This window comes from Sinocyclocheilus grahami, unplaced genomic scaffold (genome assembly GCF_001515645.1).
Source record: "Sinocyclocheilus grahami isolate Dianchi unplaced genomic scaffold, SAMN03320097.WGS_v1.1 scaffold1821.1, whole genome shotgun sequence".
NCBI lineage: Eukaryota > Metazoa > Chordata > Actinopteri > Cypriniformes > Cyprinidae > Sinocyclocheilus > Sinocyclocheilus grahami.
The window spans coordinates 82,201-102,936 of NW_015507000.1; the positions used below are offsets into that span (position 1 = coordinate 82,201).

The 20,736-nt window shown below is 35.7% G+C and overlaps 1 pseudogene; it reads right to left on the reverse strand.

Annotated features, from left to right (window-relative positions):
• Nucleotides 1-615: 615 nt before the first annotated feature.
• LOC107572848 (inter-alpha-trypsin inhibitor heavy chain H3-like) lies at nucleotides 616-17,431 on the reverse strand (annotated as a pseudogene).
• Nucleotides 17,432-20,736: the final 3,305 nt, after the last annotated feature.

Here is a 20,736-nt window from a genome sequence, read left to right on the forward strand (position 1 = left end):
ATACCTTGAAAAATATTGATAGACAATACCATTTTAAAAAAATTTAATTTGAACAGTATCTCCTCATCAAACTTCATGTCTGATTGCTCTGAGGGGGATTATATAATAATAACAATAATATTTCTAAGACTAAGAAATATATCACTATTGTAATAAAACAAGTAGTATTTCATAATTACTGTATTTATTTTACTTTACAATGTGCAGTAAAATTACAATACTTGTGTAATACAATACTTCACTTGCAAGAGCCTCAAGCTTTTATTCTGGAGGAAAGGTTTTGAGACAACAGGTTTACAGATGCTTCTCATTACAAATCTAGTGCAATGCTGTAATCATCTCTCCACAAAATTTTGAAAATTATGCAAATGTGAAAATAAAGCATAAATGGCGCACATTGAAAACTCACAGCACATTCAGAGATTGAGCTTGCTGCATTTACTGTGAACCGAGCTGCTCTGAGACACTACTGATGTATTTCTACTGCGCAAAATGAGTATAGAGACCTTTTCAATATTTCAGTATTGAAAAATCAATATTTTGACAACCCCTGTTGACATAGAATAATGCAGTATTAAGGTAACATCGACCTTTCATGTTCAAACTGGCCAACCGTACAGTGTCTTAAATTCACCTGGTAACTACAAGCTCTAGTCCCGTCACAAACATTATGGCATCTGGTTGGTTTGGATCCTTTCCTGGAAACGGTTCACTCACTTCAAACTCCAATCCATGGTAGAACTGACCTAAAGAGACGTGAACACAGTTCAGAGCACAGCCATCACTGACTCTGTTGCTTGATAATGCACTATAAATGCAATATTTCAGTCTCATTAAGAGGTGACAGCATTTGTGACTTAATGTTGATAACCACAAAAATGTTTCCACTTGTTCATCCTTTGGGTTACAATGAGACACTTTGACCAATTTGTCAACGTTAAAGTACTCACTGTTTCAGTAGCCACTTGATGTAGAAAATGTTAAAATGATTTTAGCGTGAAAAAAAAATCACTTACTAATCTTTTCTGTGTAAAGTTCTATCCAATTTTATAGATTTGTTGCCATGATTACCAAACCCTATACCACCATAACTCCTAAAACAACTGTAAAACTGCTGATTAAAAAACATACTCAAATAATAAAGTTTTAACAGAAGAAACAATGAAAGTGGCTTTATAAAATGATAAGCTTCACATTTTTGATTTTTAAATCCTCCACAAACTGGCCCCATTCACTTCTATTGTTAATGCCTCAACCTTGCTTTTTGTTTTTAAAGTAGAGGAGGGACTGAAAGAGTTTAAATCATTTTTGTGGTTATTAACATTATACCACAAGATCTTAACTTGCACTGAACCTAGAATATTCCTTAAACCCTGGGTCTCTTCAGTCAGAACTGACCGAAAAGTTTTTAATTTTTTTTTACTTCATCAGAATGGGAAGACACTTGGTGACTTTTGCTGCATTAGCTATGTGAACACAAAAAAAATCATGGACATGATTCGGATAAGAAAAATAAAAAAACGTAACACTTGGTACCTTCGCGGTCAAAAATGTCTGTGGAAAAAATAGCTCATAAAAACGGTCAAAATATTGCATAGTATCATAAAATCCCCCCCAAAATAATCAAAAAATATTATTGAACAAAAATATATTAGTGTTTTTCCTGAAAAAAAATAAAACATTTCAAGGCTTCTGTCACTTTTGACCGCGAAGGTACCAAGTGTAACCCAAAAATGAAGAGGCACAGAGGGATAACATGACATATAGTGTGTTGATATAAGTTCTTTAGATGTTTTACCAAGCAGGCCGTGGACATTGCTTGACAATAGGTGACTGTCCAGGGTGTAGAACCCGAGGTCGTCTTTATGATACGGGTGTTTCTACCAAACTTTCTGCAGGATAATAAGAAACTTGACTGAGTTCCTTAGGTCACTGTTAAACTGCGATCTTTGATCACCTGCAGATCCATGCTGGAGAAAGAAGGACAGGAGTCAGGAGTCTTCCCCCCCTTTCTTTATGAAGAGTACACATTTATGTTAGCTCACAATGACTCGATATGAATGAAGTGAAAAGATGATATCCTGCATCTTTCTTGGGCCCTTTAACTGTGGCAGTATCAGTCCAGAAGAATTTTGCCTGTTTTCCCTTTTCAGACAATGAGATCTCCTTTGTGCTCACCATCAATCTGATACCAAACTTCTCATGAACAATCCCAAAGCTCCTGAAATAGGTGTGCATCTTGTTTCCTGGGATGGCCTTCTTATCTCCAATGGTTTGGCCATTGACCACAATACCTGTGGGGCACCAAGAAACCAAATAAAAACCCTGGAACTGTTGACATTGTGGATATGTGTGATTTAAAATATAAGTCATTATAAGCCATTTATAAGTTGGTTTCCCTGAAGCGTTTAGGCCCAACATTCCACAATTCATAACTTCTTGTTTCAATAGAAATGGGGGGGGGGGGAGCATTTCACATGTACAGGACGAGTGGGGCACAAACGGGGGGTTAATTGTAACACTACGCAATTTAAACATTTCCACACGCTAGCATAACAATATTTACAAAATTCTGTTTTATTTCCTTGCCAAATCATCTCTATATAGAGAAAAATGTGCCAAAAGTTCAAAAAATCTTTTGAAGATATCGCTGAACATTTAATTAACCATTGCAAAAGTACATTTCTGACTGAAGTAAATTTGTCATCTCAGTTTTTAGTGTTTATTTAAAATGAGACATTTTTTCTCCCCGTCCCCTATTTATTATTCGCTCTCCCCTACACACACAGAAGGAGCATGAATGCATTTTCTGCGCTGAACCTCGTGATGAGTTTAACAACACTCACAGCGGATTACAGTTCACCGGAGTGAGCATGTTTCGAGTTTTTATAGATATGTTTCATATTTTAACACCTTTACTTTATAAAGGTGTTACTTCATATTTTAACAACTTTAACACAGATTAATCTTAAAGTAGGCTAATGTCAATTGTTTTTTGATCTAAAATATTTTGGTGGGTCGTGAAATAGGTTATACTTGTCTAGGTGGGTCGTGGAATGGAAAAGTTTGGGAACCCCTGTGTTAAATTATGCTAGCAGCGTGTTAAATCATGATATCAACTTGCTAAATCATGATAGCAACATGTTAATTCATGATATCAACGTGCTAAATCATGCTAGCAACATGCTTAATCACGTTAAAACATGTTTGCAATGTGTTAAATCATGGTAGCAACGTGATAAATCATGCTAAAACATGCTAAAACGTTAAACATGTTAGCAAAGAGCAAAATCATGCTAGTAACATGCTAACATCATGTAAATCATGCTAGCAACATGCTAAAATGTGTTAGCAACATCTTAAAACATTCTAGCAATGTGCTAATCATGCTAATCTTTGAACTTCAAACTTTTCAAAGTTATTTCAAACTTTTAAACAAGGCTTTGTCAAGCCAACATCAAAGTTTGTTTACAAACTTTACTCATCTAGTTAAGTCTATCATCCTGTTAGATTTAATGAATCTGCAATGTCAGGAGGGGCAACCTTTATTTTCATGCCAACCTGTGTTCTTGTGAAGCTATACCTTGCTGAATACCACTGGACTGTTCTCACTGTTCTCACCTGTAAGTGGGTCTCTAACAAGGTTGAAGATGGTACCAGGTTTGTCATCAATGTTGAAGCACAGAGCATTGTTATCTGGCAGCTCAATGATGAAGTGTGGATCTCCATCAACTGTTACATTGGCAAATTGTAAGAACAGCACTGCTGATGTGACTTATAAAGTGTTACCTACATTTCACATTGCCAGTGCATAGATTTGTACATTTACCATAATATGTGGGTGCATAGTTCCTGGTGGGGTAGCTGGCTGCTACGGCTGTGTAACCTGCAAATAAGACAAATATGAAAGAAGTATATGAAACTCTCATTCACATTACGTTGCTAAGTCGTGACGTATCAGATACTGTTCCCAGGTCCAAATCTCTGCTCTGCTTCAAGTAGGAATACAACCTCAACAGCCGTTCATGAGCACTAATCATTATAGAGCACTTTAAGCTAAGCTTTTAAAAAATTACCATGTCCTCTACAGTCTCCCTGGGTCATGGCGTCAAGGACATTAGTATTTTAACGATGTATAAAAAGTTAATCACTGTCACTGTCAACTACCATTTTGTTATGAAGATAAAGATTGGGATCATGTGTTTCGGTAGTAGTACAGCACAGAGTGTTCACGTATTTGCACAATTTATTGTTTGCTTTTGGATCTTAGGAGTGGAAACTTGGACTCGAGACGTCACACTTTAACAACCAGATTAAAATGTGCTAGTGTAACGGCTTACCATAATTTTGAAACATTCCTCGTTCCTCTGTGAATCAATGTTGAGAAAAGAGTGAGTGTCATATAACCAGTTAAACAGTTACAAATTCATGGAGAACACTATTGTTCTAACAAGTTTTTTTTTTTTTTTTTTAATGCGCCATATCCATGAGTTCTTGTAAACTTCTGCTTGCTATTTGACAGTTTAGTCATACCTTGTCAGCAATAAACATGCCTTTTTTGGTCTCATCTTCAGGTTTAGTGAAGACCATGGAGGTAAGCGGTGTAACAAAATTGTACTTTAACGAAAGGCACAGAGCTTCATCAGTGGCATTTCCTTTCTACTCTGGTGTACCCTTGTCTCTGTCGGAAAATATTTTTGTATTGTAATTGGATTTGATTCAAATCTTCTGCTTAAAATATTACGAATTAATTCAGACCCAATTCAAATCTATAAAGTTAATTACATTCATACAAATTACATTCATGCTAGCCATTTTTACATTGAATTAAACTATGTAGAGGTCTATTTATCCTTGAGAGTTTTAGGTTAGTGTGCTAAAGATTGCGCTTTTTCAAACAGACTTATCCAAGAGCAGGATTTTCTTATCCACGTCTGAGAGTAGAGGACTTGACACTTCTTCACAAAATCCCTTGGTAACAAATTATTAGCAAACCATTAACAGTATTTTGCTTTGCTAATAAGGTCAACATCTTATCAACATTTACAGTATTATCACAATTGCACTAGATTGAAACTAGGGTTGGGTATCGATGCACATTTCTCAATTCCATTCCAATTTTGATTTGATTTAAATCCAAACATTTAATTTAATTTCATCATTTCATTTGGAAGCTTGTTTATACCATGGGTAAAAAAAAAAAAAAAACGTAATTGCTTTTTATCTCACAATTTGGACTTTTTTTCTCGCAATTGTGAGGAAAAAAGTTGTGAGACGTAAACTCGCAGTTGGAAGTCTATAACTTTTTTTTCTCTAAATTGTGAGGGGAAAAAAAGTCACAATTGCGTTTGTTATTTTTTATTTTTATCCCACGGCTGAAACAGGCTTCTATATATTTGTCCATTTTGTTTTTTGTAATTCTCTGTCAGCTATTTTGTAAATTATTCAGGAACCCTCTTACTTGGTATATTACAACATAATTAAACATGAATTTACTTTATTAATTGACATTAATTTAAAATACACTAATTAGTTAAAAAAAACTAAATTAACAACAGGGTCCAAACTGTACAGTTCAAAGGCTATTTATTTAACAGATACATTACCAAAACATAAAGTTATGTCAGTACAAACTGATATATGTACATTTTTAATATATAATTAATAATAATAATAATAATAATAATAATAATGGTGGTTATATGTGACCCTGGAGCACAAAAGCAGTGTTAAGTCGCTGGGGTATATTTGTAGCAATAGCCAAAAAAACTTGTATTGGGTCAAAATGATTGATTTTTTTTATGCCAAAAATCATTAGTATATTAAATAAAGATCATGTTACATGAAAATATTTAGTAAATGTCCTACCGTAAATATATCAAAACGTAATGTTTGATTAGTAATATGCATTGCTAAGAACTTCATTTGGACAACTTTAAAGATGATTTTCTCAATATTTAGATTTTTTTGCACCCTCAGATTCCAGATTTCTAAATAGTTGTATCTCGGCCAAATATTGTCCTATCCTAACAAACCATACATCAATGGAAAGCTTATTTATTTGTTATATATATATTCGTTATATTATATTTCGGAAGATGTATAAATCTCAATTTCGAAAAATTGACCCTTATGACTGGTTTTGTGGTCCAGGGTCACATATATTAAAATATTTTGTAACAGAAAGTATTGATAACATTAAATATCTTCAAATTTGGAAAAACTGACGTTGAGATTGCATGAAGATGTAGCAATAATTGGGGAAAAATTACTTTTTTATACTTTTTTACATTACAAGGAATCAATATTTTTGCTACCTTAAGCTGAAGTGGAGTCCTCATAAATCCATTGTTCTGCTTGCTCAAAAATCCATAGTTTGCATCGTTACCGAAGGCCAAACTAAACAGAGTGATATTCCCATCAATGGCGTCACGAATACTCTCTTGGAACTCAGGAAGATTTCTCGGATCTAAAAATTAATATGATTTATTATTCCACCACAGAAACAACAAAAAGTACAACGGCCATAAATAACTGATTGATTAATCTAGTCTGCTCTTGAGCTAAACCTTTCAGGGTTCTCGCTGGTATTCTTTAATAATATAATGGAAGTGAAACTAGGGCTGTTTCCTGTATGTTCCTTTAGGGGTACTCCTAGGCAATGTTGTTCCTCAAATCATGAAACAGTAAGGATGTCGGTATGCATATACATACACTTGTTTGGTTCCCCATCAGTCAGCAAAATGATCATCAGTACCATGTTCTTTGGGGCTGTACCGTTACGCTGCTCTTCATACAGCATCTTCACACTATATATGACAGCATCAACAATTCAGTACCTGAAAGAAAAACAAAAGTGCTCATTTGATTATTGATACATTCAAAAAGTTATTTTGTCATAACTTTATAGTAAACACGTTTTGTCTGCTTAATGTAAACTACATTGAATGACTTTATCTGTGCTCATTACAAAGGCAGCTTTAGGGATTTTCACCAGTTTTTAAAGGAGGAATTCATGTGCTTTAACAAAAATGCAAGCTTACTGTAAATTTCTGCTTTTAACACTCAGTGTGCACCTTTTTAGCCACTGTGCATTGTACTGTTTTGCTTTATATAATGTTTCCATGTGGATTGCATACAATTAATCATTTATAATTTGTTCAGTGATAACTTCCTTGTATATTTCATATTCATACTTACTACCAATAACTTTAATTGTTTTGACATATTCCTGGGCTGCTTTCACATTTTCCTGTGTTGCTTTGCTTAAATGTGGCCGCCATACAACAAAGCTGGTTAAAAATACGAAATGCGAAAAAAAGTGTCCGTTCACAATCTGTAGATGGTACATATATTATTTATAGCTTTATAGTTTATTTTTATTTATTGGAAAAGCACAAAGAGTAAAGGAAATAGAAGGTAGAATGGACGAACAAATTCAAACGTTAACATATCAGAGCATGTGTGTTAAGCAGCAGGCCACAGAAAAGTATTCTTTTCATTTGTCCATTTTACGTTATTTCATGCGTGTCTTTATCATCCTAATGATATGACTGCATGGGAAAGGCCTGAACAAAGGATCAAATTATTATCATTATCACCATTATTATTGACTAATGGAGATCCTTCTTAGTTACTAGCATTATTTAGTATACTGATAATGCTTTATACTGGTATAAATTGGTATCCATCCATGCAAAGATATTTGAATTGTCACCTTCTTGTCAGTGACAGTTTTCTTCACTAGAGGAAGCAGTTCATTGGTGATGAATGCACTGAATGCGTCCAAAAATGCAATTCCCAGAGGTTCATAAATATCTGCTACAATCTGTGGATAAGAGGCACGACTGATTATGGTTATTTTATTTACTTTTTTTTTGCATTTAATATGCATAATATGAATTCAAGTTAACAAGTGATTCATTGTTTAAGTAAGAGGTGTTCACAGTATTCGAGAAATTATTACTATTAAAAATTCTTAATATTGTCCTTAGTATATTTGTATTGTGTTTAAACAATGACATGCATTATAGATCTATACAATCATATAGATAGGTGGGTTGTTGACAAATAACATGTCCATGAACATTGCAATTTTTTACATTTTGAAAGGAGTAGTTCACCCAAAAATGAAAATTTGCTGAAAATTGTCATCCTCAGATCAGTTTGTTTCTTTATCAGAACAGATTTGGAGAAATTCAGCATTACATCACTTGCTCACCAATGGGTCCTCTGCAGTGAATGGGTGCCGTCAGAATGAAAGTCCAAACAGGTGAAACATCACAATAATCCACTCGATTCCAGTCCATTAATTAACGTATTGTGAAGCGAAAAGCTGCATGTTTCTAATAAACAAATCCATCAAGAAGTTTTTAACTTCAAACCATTGCTTCTGGCTAAAATACGAGGCTTCTATCCATAGTATTGCTTTCTCAAGTGTATCAACTGTTTGAACTATCGTTCTAACGGCACCCATTAACTACAGATAATCCATAGGTGAGCAAATGTGATGCTGAATTTTTCCAAATCTGTTCTGATAAAGAAACAAACTCATCTACATCATGGATGGCCTGACAGTGAGTAAATTGTTACTTTTTGGGGGAATTATTCCTTTACCATAAAGATTTTTTAAATTTGAATGTAAAAATGTAAAACACCACCATTAGTTTTTCACCTTTTTGCAGTACACTAAAATGATACAATGTGGCTTCTCAGTTATGATGTTATCAAATCTGTTGTGGTTAATAATGAACCTCAAAGTGCTGGACCAGCTGTTTGGGTTTGACTCTGATCATGAGCTCATATTTGCCAAAAAGTCGCTGAAGAAGTTCCTCACGGGTGAGGATAAATTTCACACTGCTGTCTGCTGCGACATTCACAGAAACAGAAAACTTCTTCTTTTCTACCTGAAGCCCTGGAACACCAAAACACAAGTTACTTAGTAGTATATTAGCGACAAGCAGTTTAAAGTTCATGATGACTTCCTGTTTTCCTCTTCTCACTTGACTAAACCAGCAGTCTGGCCAGATGACACGGCCTTCTGATACTGCTGCTTGGCCTTCTCTTTTTCCTTCACCACACCTGTGTATGTCTTGCCATCAATCTCCCTGAAAATCCCAAAACTGTGTCAGAACACATTTCAATAATTTCCCAAACTGCAAGCATATATCAAACTTAAAAGCAGTGGATTCTTTTGGCTCGTGCGGAGTTCCTCTGATTTTAAACTAAATCAGATGGAAAAGGACTGACATGCTGAAGTTGGTGATGAAGGAGGTCTTGGGTAACTCCACCTCAAAGGACACTTCCTGTGAGATGTTGGCTTTATTGAGAGCTTTAGTGGTCATGACAGTGTGGGTGAAACGTGATGTCACCTTGCAGTCCACCTTCATGCTCTGCACCTCTATCTGAAAGACAGAAGGAATAAAAACACACAGAGGCAAATCACAGAGTGATAGAGTTGTCCCTTATCTATTGCTGTCTAACTGATACATATTGTAGCAAAAGCATTTTATTTCTTTAAGCAAAACAAATAAATAAAAGAGAAAACCTGGACATTTTTAGAAAGCTCAAGCTCGACAAATCATAAAACTTTTAGTGAAAGGCTAAAATATGACAAACATATGTTTGCTGAGGCCCCTTGGCCCCCTGGTTGAGAATGACTGCTTTACATAATCTATTGGCATAGCAGACTTTTAGCAACTTTGTTGCAATACCTTTAAGAGTCTGGTCGTGCTGGTGACCTGGAGGGACATAAGAGGACTCATTACTGTATGCAGATGCATACACACCCAAAGTGGTGCTTTTGGCCCCTGATTGGATAAGTGCCCTTTTTGCAAGATATTTTTTTATTTTATATTTTAGTTTTTCTTTAAATTTGGCCCGTTACATAAATTCTCAATTATGGTGTGTCCGACAACTGTATGTAAGTTTTAATTGTGCAATACTGTAGAAGATGAATTGCCTTCCATTAAGCATAACAAGAAGCAAATATCAGCAGGATTTAAAATGTGATAATCATTTTATACAACAGTTCAAATAAACAATAGGTTTATTATATTAAAGGGGTGGTTCATTGCGATTTCACATTTTTAACGTTAGTTAGTGTGTAATGTTGCTGTTTGAGCATAAACAATATCTGCAAAGTTACGAAGCTGAAAGTTCAATGCAAACGGAGATATCGTCTTTTAAAATTCTGGCAGTTTAATGCCTACAAAAACGGCTGGTAGGGACTACAACAAGTTACTTCCCGGGTTTGTGACGTTTCAAACCCAGATAAACCCCGCCCTCGGGAAAATGCAGCAAAGGGGGCGAGGCCATGCTGCGCTGCTTTAGAGAAGAGGAAGAGAAAACTAGAATATATATTATATTCATATATGAATCGCGATTCTGTCTTCTAAGGATTCTAATGGATTCACAAGTTTCAAAATCAATGTTCTAAAGCAGAGGTTCTTAATACTGTTCCTCACGTTCCCCTGCTCTGCATCTCTCTCGCTCTCTCTAACGACGCACATGCCGCTGAGGTGAGGGGCGGGACTTTTAGGTGAGGGGCACTAGAGGTGATTTAGCCAATCACAACACACTGGGCTAGCTAACCAATCAGAGCCCATTGCCTATTTCTGAGGGAGGGGCTTCATAAAAGAAGGAAATTGTCAGCTCGTTTCTCAGAGAAGGGACAGAGCAGTGTGGAATAAAGGTAAATTATATGAAAAATAATGCATTTTTAAAAAAAAACGAAGCATTAACACATGTTAGACTGCACCCCATAAACACAATCAAGCCTAGAAAAGAACCACTGAACCACCCCTTTAACTGACCATTTTTAGACACAGCATTGTAAGTCTTGACTGTTTTGCTCTATTTTGTCCAAACAAAGCAGAAAAGTTGTGCCTCCCTGAAACACACAGTGGTGTTTAGTTCTTGAATAATGTAGTGTTCTGAAATTAGGTGAGTCAATGTTTCATTAATAAAGTCAGTGGTCACTTGCTTTGTTCTTGAATGAATCAGCCAGTTTGGACAAATCGTTTGAACAAATGATTCTGTGATGACTTTCCACCATCAATTGGCAATTTTAGTTTATATATAATATAATTTCATTTTTCTCAACATTTCATGTCTATATTCAAAATGATATTTAGAACATTAATCTCAACATTATGCAGTTGTAATTGCAATATAAATATATTTTGATAAATACAAGATACTGATTTAATTTTAATGGTATAACAGCCTCATAGTGTGTAGTGTTAATTGGTGTAAATAATTAAAAGTTTAACTTTATGTTTATAAATAATAATGAGAGGTCTGCCTTTTTCACTTGGATACCTGCCCCAAAAATATCTGTGCATGGCCCTGACTATACAGATAAATCTATGATGGATATTTTCCCATTTTTGACACTGTATTGACAATTAAGATATACTGTAGCTCAGAATGTTAGCCACTTAATTAGTGCAAAAAAACAAAGGTGAATGACAAAACCAGACCTACCCATTGCTCATTTCCCTTTGAGACGACCAGGGTCTCAAAAGATCCTGAAGAAAAACACACACACCCAAACAAGCAGAATATCCATATCTATTCTATCACATTCAGGACTTTTGAACACTCTAAAACCACTGTGTACACTTTGTACCATAGCAAATAGTTCTTTGAGTGGGAGTGGGGATTTGTGATCTTTGTTCCTAAATTCTTGATCATATGAGTGCAGTGCTAAACATACGCACCATCGTACAGTAATTTTGTGTAGATATTGTTCTTGCTCAAGCTATTTTTTTCCCTCAGTGATTTACTGAGTGTTTTCATGTTGGTCTTTGGATGTAAATATGGAGGATGGAAACACAAGACATGTTTGTACAGACAGTTTATTTTGTATTCACTGAATGCCAGTATATATATATATATATATATATACACACATTATGAAATAAATGTTTTTCTCCAATACATGTTGGCCACAATTATTGGCCAAATTCCCTTAATCATCCATCACAAGGAGTAAAACCTAAGAATATAGTTCTGATGTGCAGAACAAGATTGTTGAGCTTCACAAAATAGAAAATGGCTGTAAGAAAACAGCCAAAGCATTGAAAATCCCCATTTCCACCATTAGGGTAATAATTAAGAAGTTCCAATCAACTAAAGATGTTATACATCTGCCTGGAAGAGGATGTGTGTCTATATCGTCCTAATGCATGGTGAGGAGGAGAGTTTGAGTGGCTAAAGGCTCTCCAAGGATCACAGCTGGAGAATCGCAGAGATTGATTGAGTCTTAGGGTCAGAATGCCTAAAAAATATATGAAAAAATATCAAACAGCCCCTACATCACCACATGTTGTTCGGGAGGGTTTCAAGAAAAAAAACTAACTCCAGCATATTCAGTTGTCAGACACGACTGGAACTTCAAACGGGACTGGCTTCTATAGTCAGATGAAACTAAAAAAAAAAGCTTTTTGGCAGCAAACCTACCAGATAGGTTTGGTGCAAACAGGGATAAAAAGTACCCCATGCCCACGGTTAAATATACTGCTGGATCTTTAATGTCGTGGGCCTATTTTTCTGCCGGAGGTCCTGGACAGCTTGTTCATACGGCATCATGAATTCTATCAAATACCAACAGATAAAAAATCTAAACCTGACTGCCTCTGTTAGAAATCTTATAATGGGAAGTGGTTGGATCTTTCATCAGGACAATGATCCAAAACAAACATCAAAATCAACCAAAAAAAGCTGGGAATCTAAAGGATCTGGAGTGATTCTGGATGAAGGAATGGTCTCTGATCTCTTGTCAGGTGTTCTCCAAACTCATCAGGCATTATAGGAGAAAACTCAGAGCTGTTATCTTGGCAAAAGGATGTTGCAATAATTGGGTGCCAATATTTGTGGCCAATGTGAACTAGAGAAAAACATTTAATTCATAATGAGATTTCCCCCCCATTTTCCATCGTTATACTTCAACCAAAAGGTTAGAATTTTGTGATTTTTTGGAATGAAAGATCAAAAGGATAAATTATTTTCACAGCCACCTTTGCTCATATTTCCAAGGGTGCCAATTAGTGGATTAGTGTATGTAAAACAAAAACACAAACAAAAAACTACTATCAGCTTTGTCAGATATTGCATTATATCCAAATAAAACCCATCACATCTTATTTACTTAAGACTACATGAAAGCTAACATGTACTTTGCGTGTAGTGCAAAGGTCGGTTGAGCGACAGATGTTGTCTATATTGTTTTGAAGAGACCAGAAATTATGTAGTCTGTGTGAACTCCATCAAGGAGCCCAGTGCCGTTATTGTGAATGAACCAACAGGGCACATTTTCTCCATTCTTCACGTCCTGTCTGAAATCTCTCTTCCAGCCCCTGGAGTCATGTGGGATTGAATGAAAATCTGAATGAATTTTCTGTCTCTCGTGAGGTGTGAATTCAACAATGCATTTTTATGTTCATTTTCATTTTCATTCACCTGGTAACCGTGAGCTTGTTTCCTTTCACAAACATGTTGGCATCTTGTTTATCAGGGTCCTTTCCTGGAAACAAGTCACTGACCTCAAAGTTCACGCCATGGTAGAACTGACCTGCAGTAAAAAATAGAGTCCAAAGAAAGTTGTTGTTAAAGAGATGAAAAAACCCTCAGGCTATCACATTTTTTTCTGCACTTAATTGGCTGAGTGTGGAATGTTGGACTCTTAATGCACCGTATAAGCTTTACTTTCAAACATTACAACTCACCCAATTTCAGACTCTTATTCTGGATGACAAAATAACCTTATAAATTCATGCACTAGGGATCTTCAACCCTGCTCTTGGAGAGCAACCGTCCTGCAGACACCAGTTCCAACCCTGCTCCAACACATTGCCAAGTAACCCTGAATGCCTTGATGAGCTGGTTCAGGTGTGTTTGATTGGGTTTGGAGCTGAAATCTGCAGGATGGCAGCACTCCAGGAACAGGTTTGTAGTGAGTACATAGTGCACAGTGTATAGTATGTCATTTGGCACACAACAAATGATTTGTGAAATGTTTGGAAAGACAAACAAACTTGAATGTGGAGACAACCAAAGATTCATCTATGTACAGAGTTTCAATATTTAAGAACATCTAATTTTACCAAGCAGGCCGTGGACATTGTTTGAAAGGTGGTGACTGTCCAAGGTGTAGAACCCGAGGTAGTCTTGATGATATGGGTGCTTCTGCCATATTTTGTGCAGGATAATAAGAAACCTGACTGAGTTCCTTAAGGTCACTGTTAAACTGAGATCTTTGATCACCCGCAGATCCATGCTGGAGAAAGCAAAAGATGGAGGATTGTGCTCAAAATTGAACTCTCATAGAAGAATAATTAATGCCAACATGAAAATTCTGTAATTAATATATACCATACAAATTTATTTCGCAAAGGCGAATACTAGAGCACGTCTCTTCACATGCTTTGATAGTTGAGCTTCTTTTAACTTGACACAGAATCTTATATGTAAGATGCTGCAAAGTATTATATGTTTATATTTATTATATATTTATTTGATCTATTTTACCCTGATTGTTGTTTTAATTTCTATGACACCATAGCACTCCCTCGTACCCCGTTTGAAAACCCTGTTCTGAAGTTTTATATGAAATGCCTAATAAAGTCAACATTCATTTATTCATTTGTATTAATTATTACCAAAGACAAAGTATTTTAAAACAGTTTTTTTTATTCTGCAAAGCCAATACACACCAGAATTGGGTCGGCCATCAGTTAGTAGAATGATCATGGACAAGTCTGGGAAATAGTCACTTTTTTCGGAGGTAAGCATGTCCACAGCATACAAAAGGCCCTTGTTTATATCGGTCACTAATGGAAAAATATGACAGAATACAGTGGCAGTAAAAGATAAAACTTGTAATTTACTGTAAAATAAAGGCTTGTTGTACTGGGTTACATGAGAACCATGGCTCAATATCTCAGAGTACTTACAGCTAGGCCATGATTTCAACCAGGGTTTACAGTCCTTTTATTTAGCTTTCATACTTACTGTGTCTCGCTTTAATAGTCCGAACAAATTCTTTCGCTTCTGTCACATTCTCTGGTGTAGCTTTGCTAAGAAATGGTCTCCACGACTCTATAGTGTCATCAAACGTGACCAGCCCAAAGTAATCATCTTCATGCAGTTCACTTAATATAGTCATCAGAGCTTCTCGAGTCTACCAACAGATAATCAGCAGATGATGCAAACGTACAAAATAGGAGGAAAGTATAGGAATGTGTTCATCTTGACTTGCCTGTTTCATCTTCTCTCCCTCCATGGAGCCACTTCGGTCTATCACAAATACCATATTTTTAGGCATTTGTGGCAAATCATCTGGGGCAAAAAAGTGTACAAAGTAGCCGTTTATTATCTGAAACAGAAACATGAGAACATCAGAATAAGGCATGATTAGTAAGACATTCATTGAGAGAATAGGCTTTGCTGATATTGTACCTGAATTTCACCTATATCCTGTGGGTGGTTCACATCATATCTGATGAGTAAATCTCCGTCAATCAAAGTGTCTTCACAGTCTGAGCATGACTTCTGCTGTTCCAGTGTAGGAGAGAAGTACACATGTGCCTGAAGAGGATCACAGAGGATCAATGTTACGAGCAGAGCAGGAAGTGTTTCTTCTTGTAGTTAAATGCTGAAGTGTTTTTAGGCTCGTTGTTGGTAAAATGAGATGCTTAATGATAAACCATTTATCACTAGATCAAAACACTTATTTCTGGAATCTGTCTCCTGGTTAGGACGCAGTGCAAATTGAAGCTAGTCAACTAAACTAGTCTCCAGGTAACTGCGATAGAAAATAAATTAAGTTTCAGGTTTCAGATATAAATTCGAAATTACGATAAATTAAGTCACAGTTACAAGATATAAAGCTATGAGAAATACTAATTGTGATATAAAAGAGCAATTATGAGAAAAACTTTTTTTTTTGGTTAGATATGAAGTCACAATTTGAGAAATAATCTGTCTATCCATGACAGTCACAGTAGTCAATTGTGAATATATGAAGTCACAATTATTACAAGATATAAAATTGCAACTTTAAGAAATGTTTGCAATTACAAGAAATCAGTGCAATTACAAGAAATCGGTACAATTACAAAAAATAAAGTCACAAAAGTCGCCACTGCCTTTATTTATTTATTAAGTTTGGTTTGGCTTAGTTTAGTTAACCAGTGGTAGGGGATTGTTGGATAATTGTGATATTTTAAAATAAACAATACTTTTTTCTAAGAAGTTAAGTTTCAGGTTTGAGATACAAGTGCGCAATTTCGAGAAATTAAGTCGCAGTTACAACTTATAAAGAAATACTCACAATTGTGACATAAAAGTGCAATTATGAGAAATCATCATTTAAAAAATAATCTATGACAGTCACAGCAGTCAATTGTGAAATATTAAGTCGCAATTGCAAGATATAAACTCACACTTTTGAGAAATGTTTACAATTACAAGAAATAGTTCGATTGATTGATTTGGTTTGGCTTTTTGGTTTGCTTTTGTTTTGTTTTGTTTCACTAAGGCAAAAACGGGCTTTCATTTTAATCAACCAATGCTAGGGGATTGTTGGAAAGTTTTCATTTGAACCTTTTTATCAGTGACAGTTTTCTTCACTAGAGGGAGCAGTTCATTGGTGATGAATGTACCGTTGACGTCCACAAACGCAATTCCTTTAGGTTCATAGATATCTACCACAATCTGTGGATGAGAGACACGACTGATATAACATAGCTTACAATATTGAAACATTTCAACTGAATACGTGCAATGAAAGAGTTTGAGAGAGAAACTAATGATGAACCTCAAAAGTCTGAACCAGCTGTTTTGGTCGGACGCCTAACATGATCTCATAGCTGCCAAGACGCCGCTGTAGCAGCTCTTCGTAAGTAAGAGTGAATGTGACGCTGCTCTGGGGCGCGATGTTCACAGACACAGAAAACTTCTCCATTTTCCTTCCTGAAGCCCTGAAAAGCAAAAACAGTTCTCATTTCTGAAAAGTGAGATTAGCAAATGTGTACTCTGTCAGCATTCCAGAGCTTTGCCATTGACCTGTACTTACTTAACCAGGCCAGCAGTTTGTCCGGATGACACAGCGCTCTCATACTGCTGCCTGGCCTGCTCTTTTTCCTTCACCTCGCTGACATATATCCTGCCCTCAGTCTCTCTAAAAGAACAAACACAAAATATTTCCTGAGGCACTTGTTTGTTTTGGGCATGCTAGAAAAAGATTGTGAGTGTAATATATTTATAGCTTGTGTAAAGAAAGATGGACTAACATGCTAAAGTTGGTGATGAAGGCTGTTTTGGGCAAGTCCACCTCAAAGAACACTTCCTGTGATGCATTGGCTGTGTTCAGGGCTTTGGTGGTCATGACTGTGTGAGCAAAACGAGACGCGACCTTGCAGTCCATTCGCGTACTTTGCACTTCTATCTGAGAGAGAGACTGATAGATAGTAAGAGAAAGTTTGAGAATCTACATGCATATGATCGAAGCTTCTTTTATAAGATATGGCACATCCCCAACATTTGCATTTCCCCAAATGTGTTACTTAATTATTGCAATGTTTATTTTTAAATCTCAGGGGTATCAAATCTCAAGGGGAATTAGGGAGAATCAAGAAATTACGAATCATTTATTGCTATTGTACAAATAATATGTAATCAATAAAACAGTAACTGTAGTCTGACTGTGAATATTTTAAAATGTAATATAATCTAATTTCAAGAATTCAATTTTTGGAATCTGATTACGTAATCCAGATTACATGTAATCTGTTACTACCCAGCTCTGGCAATAAATAGGAAGAATCCAGAACCAGCTCTCTTGTCTCTTTAATCCTGATAAACACCATAGCAAATACAAAAATATGAATGGCTGTTAAAAAACATGGACGTACATTTTGTTTTCTTCTCGGTGACAAACGGGTGTCAGAAATGAAAAGCGTAGTACTTTCGTGTACTTTTTCTATCCACCATATTTTTAATGTATAAACAAGACTTCTGGTGTCAGCCACTTTCAGTTATTTTAGCTGTACAGCTCGTTATGCTGCTTGATGTTGCAAACTGGTATTTGTTCTCATATTATTTTAATTTAGTAGTTCAGTCATTGGTTTGTAGGGTAGATAGTTTTACAGTTTACCGCACTTCTTTACTGTAAATCTTCTAGATAATTATATATAGTAGCTAATGAATCAGAAATCTCGCTCATTTTCAGGAAATAGCATTGAAAAATAAGGTGGATAAGCGCCACCTACTGTCAGAGAGTGAATTTTTCATTTTCATTCAGCCTGTGTGCCATTTTTCCGCATTAGTCTGAATGCAAAATCACATGTGAAAATCAGACCCAAGTGAATTCCACAGGCCCAATGATCATATCATGTTCCATATTATGGACCTTAGTGAGTCCTCCTCATTTCAAGTTCCAAGACACCATTCCCAACTGTGAATAGCCTTGTTCAAAGAAGTATGTAAATCATAGTTTCGATAACATTGTTGATTAATTGTTTAATTGTCTAGTCAGATTTTGTTTAACTGACCCTAAATCAGACCCTAAATTCTCAACTTGGGACCCACTGCTCTGCACATTTTGTATGTCTCTCTTATCTGGCACGCTCGGTTCAGTTTATGGAGATTTCTACTGCTGACCTGTTTGGAACAACTTAAGTATGTGATATGATAAGTAAATAACAGAATATATATATATTGGAAGAACCTTTTGAAACCTTTTAAGGAAACAAACGACACTCACCAGTGCTGTGCTCTTGATATAGCCTTGAGAAACGGAAGAACCTTACCTTTTTTGCTGAATTATTGTTTTGATCTCTGATGGTCTTTATGCCTTGAGCTTTAGCAGTAAGAAACACACAAATACACACACACATCCACAGCATGACTTTCACTGCAGACATGGTGAAGCCTGGTCCGGACTGACTTCAACGCTGGGTCTAAATGTTCTTAAACGAGAGGAAGAAGAGCGAGAAGAAGAGAGAGAGATGGATGAATGACTGCCTGTGTGTGTTGTACAGGCACTATAAGAGTTGCCAAAGGGGTGTGTGAATGTGCCCAATAATCTAGCACATTCTCCACTGCCTCCACCCAGAACAGCCATCCATCCGTATATATCATATGTCTGTCTGTCTGTCTGTATCATGTCTGTCTGTCTACAGTGGTAAGAAAAAGTATGTGAACCCATTCGATTTGGTTGGTTTTGGCATCTGATCTACATCAAAGTCACAAGTATAGACAAACACAATGTGCTTAAGCTAACACACAGACAATTACAATCGTTCAAGTCTTCTTTACTGAACACATCTCATTAAACATTCACAGTGCTGTGGAAAAAGTAAGCCAAATTGTTGTCAGTATACCTGGATGAGCAACATGATGATTTGTTTTTCCAAACTCTAACGTTTACATTTGGGATATTTTAGTTCCCCCGGCAGTTGGATGTAAAGCAAAAATGTAAAGCACAATATTTATTTTTAATTATCTGTGAAACCAGTTATTGACCATCATAGAGTTTTGTGAGATCTGATGTGGGACTGCTGATGTGCTTTGCCACATAAAGTGCTCTCTTTTTCATGAAAGTACAGATGCTTTTTGTGGTGTGATGAGAAACTCTTCAGACCCTCAGTTTGCCTGAATGACTAACACAGAACCTCTCATTTATCAGAAGTACCTCTTACAAACCGCCTCTATCCCATATGTACTGAGAGAGAGAGTTAGTGTGCCGTAAGTTGTGCCCAAGAGCGGCCAAATGACAAGTAATCAAGCTGCTGAGAGAAATCGAGAGAAGAGAGAGATCAAGTGAGTCTGTTCACGGTTTTCTGGACTCCAGTGTGTCATGTCTGGTCAGCATTGCTAGGGCGCTAGAGTGTTTGCGTGTGTTTTGGGTCTCTCACCGCTCCCATTTAACAAGACTGAAGTCAGATATGATGCCATTCTTCAAAAGGTAAACACGCAGTCATGCATAGATTGAATAGCTCCCCTCTCTTTCCTCTTATATAGCAACCGTGGTTGCCATATGGCTGCGAACAATGGGTTTTTAGAAAGTCTGCTCAACATTTAAGATTTAGATTTGACAACCAAACCAACAAACTTAATCTCTTAATCAATTTCTGAGATTATACAGTTTATTCATATTTGATAATATAAGAATAGTCAGAAATTGTGAGATTACTTGTAATTATTTTATTGACCACATACAGTCTGTATGCTTTCAATTTACAACATTAAATGATTTTTTTCCCTTTTTAATATCACACTCAATATTTCCTCAATTGATTGGATATTTTTTTAATGTGAAAATATAGCTGTAGAGTTAAAGAAAATAGTTTTATTTACTGTATATATTTATATTTGCATTTTCTTAATAGTTAATGCTATTAATTTAATATAATTCATATATTGTTAATATATATTTAATATTATTATGTATTTTATTCATATAAAATTTTTTTTTTTATTATATAATATTTTATATTAAGGCATAAAAAAATTACTTAGATTTTTAAATTTTTTTATTCAATACTTCAAAACTACAAATAAACATTACATGTGGGATTCAAAATTATGCTGTAATTTATACTGATAATGGTCAGTATTTGGTTTGTATGAACACCACAAGTTTACACAAAACCTAACCCCTTCATAACTTTATAAAATTGTTATGCTGATAAATAATATCATTTTTAATAAAACAGTCTGCTTAAAATT